Consider the following 7,854-nt stretch of genomic DNA (forward strand, 5'->3'; position numbering starts at 1 on the left):
GAGAGAGAGAGAGAGAGAGAGAGAGAGAGAGAGAGAGAGGCAAATTAAGGGCCCTGGTGAGTGTGTCAAATTGTGTGGCAAGAACAAGGTTTAAAAAAACAAAACAAAAAAAACCCCGCAAAACTCGTGACGGCTGTCAGTGATATTTCACAACTGTTCGGAATTTTTCAGGTCAAAGAACACATTCGTGTAAATCAAAAAAGGTGTGTACCGTGGACGAAGAAATGTCAAGGCAGTCAAAGGTCTGTGAAGTGGGCGTGGCAGTCGAGAAGCAGGAAGTGTTGCACTTGCCTTTGTTGTGTTAAAATATGACTTTGACCAACTCAAAGCACCTACAAAACTGAAGTGACTTGGTATATAAGTTACTAGCATGAGTGCTACAAATGTTCGACCATGCACTGAAGCACAGCCAATGTGTCACGGTTGATTATAAATGTAAAGTTCGAAAGCAGCCAAATGCGTACAGTACGGTATCAAATTCACTTCCGTGTCTGCGCAGTTTTATGACGTCATCATATGAACTTCACTGTGTTTGATGGGAATCATCTTGTCGATTTTATTCCGTCAGTCGTCTTTCCTCATCATGGACTTGTAAGGTAGGTTCTTTACCGTATGTTTTGGTGTTTCTTTTGATTAGTGTTATGGTTCTGGCCACTTTTAAGACCCCGATCTAATCATATTTCATTTAACTTCTCTTTCTAGTCAGGAATGCCCTACAATAATACTGTCACAAGTAAGTCACAGTATCCCGTATCCTCATTCTTACCACACTTCTTTCCCACCATCACCACCACACTACGACCAGTACAAAGCCAATCAGGAACTGCCTTTCAACTCAACTCCCCATCAATCTATCCAAGAAGTAGAAGATTCTGTGTTGTTCTTCCTAGGATCATTATTTCCGGGGTTTTATGTGATGGTAGATCTAGAGACCTTGCCTTAAAAAAAGTCGACTCTCTACACTTCAGTTCAGTTTCAGTCAGGTAGGCCTACAGTACAGTACTTAGCCTAACCTACACACAGTAGATTCTAGAGATCTAGATCTAGATCTAGATCTAGAGTAATCGTACCGGTTCGGGCAGCACGTTTTTTTTTTGCTGTCGGGCACTGGAGTACAAAAAGATCGTTTAAAACTTTGTTTTCAAATCTAGCCCCAAAAGAGTGGCACACAAACCTAAAGCAACCTCCCTTACTTTCGTTGAAACAACAGTTACGGCGATATTTTGCTAAAAATAGTCCTTAAGACAGCTTTTTCTTCATCAACTGAGCAAAACAGCGTGAAGCTCTTTCCCCGGAAGAGTTAACATTGGTTGTGGATGAAGGAGCCTGTGACCTAGATTCTACGTTTTGGTAGACTGAAGGCTGGAGAGTTATTTGCATATGAGGCCCTGTCAAGGATGAAAGAGAATTTGCCATTTAGTCTCGCCGTTTTTGCCCAAAGGGGGGATGCCCGGATTGTAACATAAAATCCGTAGTTTCTCATCCTTCGGGCACATTATAATATAGAGCCAATGGTTATTTAACAAAGAATAAAGAATTTGTGCATAATTTAAATAGGAAGAGGCTAGCCGTACTTAATGACGGCTAGACTGGCAGTCTAGCCGTACTTAAGTACGGCTAGACTCGCAGTCTAGCCGTACTTATTCTTAATAATAATATGATGGCTAGACTGAACATTTAACAAAAAATAGGCCTACTGAATTGTAAATATACTTTTTTAGTGTGCAGTACCTAAAGTATTTGTATTTGAGACGAAACCAGGTGCCTAAATGACAGTGTATGTATTTTAAACCTCCTGTTTTCTAATGTTAATAGGGCCTAAGATAAGTACGGCTAGACTGGCAGTCTAGCCGTACTTAAGTACGGGTAGACAGCCAGGCTAGCCGTACTTAAGGACGGCTAGACTGTCAGGCTAGCCGTACTTAATATTGTGATGGCTAAATTGTAAATGAAATTTTTAGTTTGCAATGCCTAAAGTATTTGTATTTCAGACAAAACAAAAAGGTGCCTTACTGACTTGCATGTATTTGAACCTGAATAATTACTAGATCTAGATCTAATGAGACCTGTGTACTTAACAGGCTTGAGTCGATAGGGCCAAACCTAGATCTAAGTACGGCTAGACTCTCAGTCTAGCCGTACTTAAGTACGGCTAGCCACTTCGATTTAAATAATAGTAGAGTCAGATACAGCATATTAACTCAGTCAGACACCAGTGTAATAGAGTCAGATACCAGTGTGTAATACAGTCGGATATCAGTGTAGCCGAGTCAGATCCAGTGTAGTTGAGTGAGCCAGATGCCAGTGTAGTAGAGTCAGATACCACGTAGTAGAGTGGGTCAGATACATACTCATTAAAATAGAGCTATAAATGGTGAATACCACTTTAGACAAACTATCATTGTGTCCAAGTGTTGATAACAAACATTAAAAATCATGTTATTAAGCTTGCAAAGAACATGGAACATATGTGATAATAATTGAAAATGACCGAATGTCAAAATACTGCCCGAATCCATGAGAAAACCAAAAAAATGCGACCGAACTCGTAAATAAATCGGGCGTCACTTTTGCACCCAGTAAGGGCCTCAAACATGAGAACAAGCTGAAACAGGTCATTCCTGGGGTCATCCAATCACATGACTTCCTGTAGCTGGTTTCGGTTTATTTCTAGGGCAAGGCAGATAGGAGATATAAAGCTTTAAAGTCGACGTGCCTGTTTTCGTCCTTATTTTGACCGAACCGGTAATATTACTCTAGAATCTAGAGCCCCTGTACGGCATACCGACACCTTAGTGTTTTGTGATGACTATTTCCGGAAGTGAACTTTTGTGTTACCATAACTTCGGCTCTTTCAAAAGGCCACCTCTCTCTATTCTCACCCCGGGTGAGAATAGCGTAGGCGAGTCTTTTGGTCATTCTCACCCGGTGGGCGTTCACCGTTATAGCCTCTAACTAGGCCAACCAGTGAAGCGTTCACCCTGAACCACAGAATTCTACACTGTGATAACAGAATTATAGAATTCTGTGTTGTGAACAAACGTTCTAGATCTAGATATCTAAATTACTACTTGTTAGTGTTAGCCTAAAAGCGTGCAATTTTGTCTGTGGGCAGTGGAGAGAGAGAAAGAGAGAGAGAGGAGTAGCGCGAGAACTTCTGGGCAAAACAAAATGGCTCGACTCAATTCTGAAAGTCAAATAGCCGTAGCATCTTTGTAGACGACCAAATTAATTTAGTTTTGTTTTTTAGTTACATCATTTTTAACTTTGTTTTGGTCAATTTGATCGTCCACACCGCGATAGACAGTATTCAGAAAGAGACAGAGAGAGAGAGAGAAGGGAGGAGTAGATCTTGCGAGAACTTCCGGGCAAAACAAAATGGCGACCTCCGTAGTTCGGCTCGATTCGAAAAGTGAAATAGCCATAGCATCTTTGAAGACAATCAAATTAGCTTACTTTTGTGCTGTAACGTAATTTTTTCTTGGCTATTATCAATTTGATCATCCACACTGATAGATGATACCTATAAACGTCTTCATAACTCAAAAAGTAGGATGGCTGTGAAAAATCTGAAAGCAGGACTAGATTCTGCACTAGAAAATGTACTGGGTTGCCATGTTTTTTCTTAAATACCCCGAGAAATGAGCGAGTTATGACGAATATTGTCTCAAAACTCACCAAAGAACGTCCCATATTTTTTATATTTTTTTCATGATATAAAAGTGTACCAAAAATTAATTGATTAAAAAATTAGTAACTTTTTTTGTTTATTGATGGATTTCAAAAATTCAAAAAGTTTCATGCTCTGTGAAGATACAGCTACAAAATGCACCTATTTGCAAACACTTTCTGGCAAAAAAAGGTTTTTCGTGGTCATTGCTACCTACCCTACCCCATGCCTACTCTATTCTACTAACTAGATATCTAGATCTCTCAAATAGTACTACTGTCTCATCATGGCAGTGGTCGCTCGTTACATGGAAGTTTTCCCTTTTCTAGATCTAGATCTAGATTTAATTGCAAAGTTTAGTAGGCTACTTGTTACGTCTAATCCTGATTCTAGTCTATGTAGGCCAGATTGTTTGATCTAGATTCCAACTGTATGATTTAAACGGTCTTGTTTGGATGTGAGGGAAATTCCACCTGAACTACCCTGTTCCTCTGATCTCCATCTGATCAGTAGTCTGCAATGTCAATGATTGCCAATTCTTGACAATACCTTAAAAACGAAATTGATTATCTAGCCTAATTTTAAAAGTTTTGGCCTATTTTTATTGGACTGTTACACTTCCACAGTAGGTTACAAGAGGATACATTGTTCAAAGATATGACTCACTTCCTTATTTCCTAAATTAAAGTTTGGCCGTCTCTATTTCTCCAAGTGCTGGGGAAAATAAAGTTGAACTCTATTACTCCGAACGGTTTCTAATCTAGATATTTTTTTGTTATTTGCGAGATTTAGGCGTCATTCTTTCATCTGCCATTCTGCGAGGACTGGGAGGAAGCATTCTTTGCATCGAATTCAATTTCTAGAGCTAGAGATTTTTAAATGTCTGAATATTCTGATATTTCAGTTGTGGTTGGGGCAACGTTCCCGGACTGTACACTTCATTTGAAAATACCTTCAAAAGGCACTGCGAGAAAACAAGACTGCTCGACCTTGGCAGTAACCTATTTCGCATTTAGTCAGCAAAAACTAAAATCTTTCATGTAAAAAAAACCCCTCCATACACACACGCGCGCACATGCACACTCACACACACGGGGGCCACTCCATTTGCATATATTTAACAAATCTCGAGAACGGAAGCTGTTCGAAGAAATAAAGTTCAAGTTTATTTTCCGGAACGTTCTGAGAAATAGAGCCGCCCTTTTTTTTTTTTTTTTGTGATTTAGTTTTTATTTTAGGGATGACTATGCAAAATAGGCTTTACTTCCAAAGTCGAGCAGTCTTATTTTCTCGCAGTACCCTTTGAAGGCATTTTCTAATGAAGTATAGTCTGGGAAAATTGCCCCAACTACAATTGAAGTATCTGAATATTCAGACAACTAAAAATTTCTAGCTCTAGAAATTGAATTCGATGAAAAAAAAAAAATGCTTCTTCCCAGTCCTGGCAGAATGAAAGATGACCCTGAACTCTCGCAAATAACCAACAAAACTCGAAAACTGAAACCGTTCGGAGAAATAGAATTCAAGTTTATTATCCCGAGCTTTCGGAGAAATAGTCACTTCGATTAAGTTTTCGCCAATCAATCATAATCCTTTGGCAGACTGAAAAATATGAAAACTACAGAAAATGTTCAAAACTTGTTTTGACCGATTTTTATTCCATCAACTGCGTTATTTTGATCCGAGTGTGATGTGAATATTGTGTGCGCTTTACCCTGCAATTTTGCAATTTACGGACTGAGACCAGGTGGGTATACGGGTCAGCTAACTGTTAACTTTGATTAATTAAGTAAAGCCTCTGTGGCTATGCGTACGACCCTCCCATATGCATAGCCCCGTAGCTATGCGTAAGGCCCTCTAAAGTATAGCTTTAGATCTAAAATAATTAAGTTATAATAAATAAATAACGACTTTGATACTCTAGGTCTACCTGGATCTGTGCTGTTATGGATTCTACTGTCCGTCTGCCATTGTTTATATTTGGTAATTTTATAGAATCACTCCTGTCTCATAAAGGTCATGGCTTTTTAGGGCCCCAAACACGATTTTAGCATTAAAATTTTCGCGAATAAATGGTTAGTTCAGACGTTACGGCACATCGTTTCGGAGGGGGGGGGCTTATTACATAATCGCTCATCGAGGGGTGGACCCCTGAAACCCCCCTAATGACTACTAAAGCATGCATACCAAAAAAAAGCCTAAAATATAGTTTTTATTGGCTCAAAATACATAGGAAAAAATGGCATGGATAGCAGCCACGAGAAGGGAGCGGTTTTATAAAATAACTGTTTGTTCTTATGGAAAGGTTTCAAGTTAGGGCCGTATGCCATGCGGCATAGCCACTTCAAAAGTTAAAATAAAATGTCTTACTGTTTGACTTGATAGTTGAGAGTGAAGAAGGGCAATGGTTTGACTATTTGAGGTCAGGTGAGGGTGTGGCTTTGACCTTGTTTTTATATCAATGTCATGTCATCTTCCTTCCAGTATCCCTGTTTCACAGTATCCTTTTTATGAAAATCTAGTTAACCCCCTCTGCATTTCGTTGAATTTTTGTTTATTTTTATTCTCATTTTAGTTTTAACCTTCCTGTGACAGGATTGGTCATGTGGAATTTTTCCCTCCATAGATATTTAGATATTGGGGAATGTTGATTAGATCCAGATGTTTTTCCAGAAATAAAACTAAGTGGTTGCTTTTCAGATTATACTGTTTCTAAAATTTATAGGCCAATTGGTCACTTTTAAATGGACAAGCGGGCTGGCCCAGATTTCGAAAGTTTCCAGATATCTTGACCAACACCAAAAATGGGCATTGCCGTACCTATAGGGGAAGTTTGGTTTCATTGGTGTGTGATTTATTTATTAATCTAGAAAACTATCCTTGTATTTTAAAGAAACTGAATAAGGGGCAAAAATTTACCTTCAATGTTCCCAAAACCGCATTTTTCGAGATAGCCCCCTTGTGCTTAACGACCAATTATAATGTGCGGTTTTCAGTTTATCAATTCTACTACTGAAAATACTTCAGATTTTATCAATCAAAGAAAGAGGAATACTTCCAAATAAGATCAATGGAGACGCTACAGTCCAAACAACCATGGTGGCCGCCTTTTCTAACAGCCACTTTCCATTCCCCCCTTGCATTTTTTTTCTCTAAATATAGCACTGTATAAAACATAACCTGTCCAACGCATCAGTGGCTACTAAGTTTTATCAACCAACCAGCCATATCTCTTATTGCCCGATGCCTTGTCAAAATTATATAATTTTGACTCCTGATGCTGTGGACGAGCTGTCATAATCCATTCACCTGTCGTTATTTGTTAGTCCCTTCAATGAATGAACCGATCATGTTGCTTAGGTTCCTCTCACTGTTTACCCAAGTTAACCTGTCAGTCAGCTGTTGGTGAGGGAAGTTTCTGATCCGTCATAACCTACAAGCCCACCAGCAACTCGTATGTTAAAACCTCCAACTTGCGTCGCATGCGCTAATATGACCCTAAGCAGTTGCGAGGGCCATAAAAGTCTTAACCAAACAAAACCATCTCATACTCAAATCATAAGTGAGGTGAGCAGTCACTCTGTTTACCCAGTCCGCAACAATGGACGTCAACATGAACTTTTGACAGAAGTATTTTTACCCTTGCACAAAACCGGCGACGAAAAAAAAAAGATAAAATTGAAACTCCCCATCTTTCACTGTTCAAACAATTTGTTTAAGAAGAATTTTTAATAAATTTATTGCTTTTTAGAATAAACTGGCAGATTGAACTTCATGCAATATGAAAATCTAATTGTCGACTTTCCTGCAAAATTCATATTGGATCTTGTAAGGGATGTAAGACTTTAGTAGATGCACCTTACCTTGATCAGGTTTGCCAACCTTCCCGATTTTGTCAGGAATTTCCCGAATCATGCACTGCTCTCGACTTCCCGATAACAGTCTTGATTTCCCGATTTCGGAGCCGCGCTATTTTATAATATTATTACAATTATTTGCACGAAAATGATGAATGAAATCAACGATACAGGAACTGGTGTGTTACTTAACTAAAATATCCTGTTTAGCCGTGCATCCTTTATTAATGTTTGGCGATTCAGCTACATATAATGGTCAAGTAAACCTGGCAACCGAATCTGGGCTTTGTGTTTACCTGATCCCGGCTCTGTATATATATTATTTAT

The 7,854-nt window shown here is 38.9% G+C and overlaps 1 protein-coding gene across 1 annotated transcript in view; it reads left to right on the forward strand.

Moving 5' to 3' along the window:
* Positions 1 to 500: 500 nt before the first annotated feature.
* The window catches only part of LOC101845700 (protein Mo25), a 21,472-nt gene continuing 14,118 nt past the window's right edge, over positions 501 to 7,854 (forward strand). Inside the window, exon 1 of the mRNA XM_005100161.3 lies at positions 501 to 596. The gene's annotated coding sequence lies outside the window, so the exon portion shown is untranslated. The remainder of the gene's footprint in view (positions 597 to 7,854) is intronic.

The sequence above is a fragment of the Aplysia californica genome, unplaced genomic scaffold (assembly GCF_000002075.1).
Source record: "Aplysia californica isolate F4 #8 unplaced genomic scaffold, AplCal3.0 scaffold00238, whole genome shotgun sequence".
Classification (NCBI taxonomy): domain Eukaryota; kingdom Metazoa; phylum Mollusca; class Gastropoda; order Aplysiida; family Aplysiidae; genus Aplysia; species Aplysia californica.